The following is a 1,266-nucleotide window of genomic DNA, read 5'->3' as shown; positions in this document are numbered from 1 at the left end:
CATGATGTCATCCACCCCCGAACGTTTCCGCCGTTTCGGTTTGGGGGTGTGACAATATTGGTCCCTCGTCGCTCTATAAACATCAAAATCGTTTGCACCACTTTGCTTGTGCGATGAAAGTTTGTTGTGAATGAAATTGAACTTGGTGCACTTCCTATTTATTTGCTACTCAATATATCGTGATTGCAATAATTTTCATCATTTTTCAAAATAGTCAGAAATTTCCCGATCACAACTTCCCAAAAAGCGACTTTTCTCATATTGTTTCCCTGAGTTGGATTTTTTGATTTCCCGCACCACGACACCGCCAACGCGTATTCTTCCTACGCAGTCCACCATGTTGGAGGTTCTTCTTTCGACTTTTCTATATCATGAAGCAGTTGCAGATGATGTTTCTCCTTCAACCATATATGGTGCTGAACATCTACTCCGCCTCTTTGGTGAGTTTCTCTCTTAATTATTTCTATTTCGTTTAATAATTATATCACAAATAAACCTTTTTTTTTCTTTTGTCAGTTAAATTGCCCGATCTATTGCCATACGTGAATATAGAAGAGGATCTTGTTACGCGCTTGCACCAAAAATTTGTCGACTTTCTCAAGTACACTTTTTTTTTTTTTTATTATTTTTATTTTGACCAAAACATGATTATATTGACTGTTTGTGTGTTGTGTTGATATGTAGGTTTTTACAAAAGAACCAAAACTCTTTCTTCGTTTCTTCATATGATGGCTCAAAAGTTTCTGATTAATTGTACATCTATCAGGAGATGAGCCAAACCCCAACCCTGGTTATGATTATTTAACTTAACCATGTGTTGTAGAATTAGTATTTAATTATTGGCTCTTTTCTTTTGTGTACTGAATTTTTTAATGATGATCACATGAGTCTTGCCTTGTTACCTTACCATGTGAGTGAATTAGGTGTATAATAATAGTCAAGATAGTTTTAATTTTTATATATATATATTGAGTAAAAATTAAAAAAAAAAATGTTTTTTTTAAATTACATTTCGACCGTTTTACAACGGATCAATTTTCGACCGTTGCCAAAAAAATGAGCGTTTTCTCCTGTTGCCACACTCACGCGCCATAATGTAATGTAACACCAAATAACAGGACCTGGGGCAGTATTCCGGCCGTTATACCGACGTTACTTCCATGCCACGTCGGAAAAATGGCAACCGAAGTTGCCCATACCGAGTCCTCTAACATGTTGTCACCTTTTCCATATTTCGATCGTAGACAATCAATAAAATATACAAAA

At 35.7% G+C, this 1,266-nt stretch overlaps 1 long non-coding RNA gene across 1 annotated transcript; it reads left to right on the top strand.

The window, feature by feature from the left end:
* The first annotated feature begins 367 nt into the window (after nucleotides 1-367).
* Nucleotides 368-906, top strand: LOC145156567 (uncharacterized). The gene is made up of 3 exons (XR_013736803.1): nucleotides 368-440; nucleotides 517-601; nucleotides 685-906. It is a non-coding gene; the product is annotated as an uncharacterized LOC145156567 (long non-coding RNA).
* Nucleotides 907-1,266: the final 360 nt, after the last annotated feature.

The sequence above is a fragment of the Lactuca virosa genome, chromosome 2 (assembly GCF_052849685.1).
Source record: "Lactuca virosa cultivar CGN04683 chromosome 2, Lactuca_virosa_CGN04683_v6, whole genome shotgun sequence".
In the NCBI taxonomy this organism is placed as follows: Eukaryota; Viridiplantae; Streptophyta; class Magnoliopsida; order Asterales; family Asteraceae; genus Lactuca; species Lactuca virosa.
Note: the sequence above shows the minus strand (reverse complement) of the source record. Positions and strands in the feature narration are given on the sequence as shown.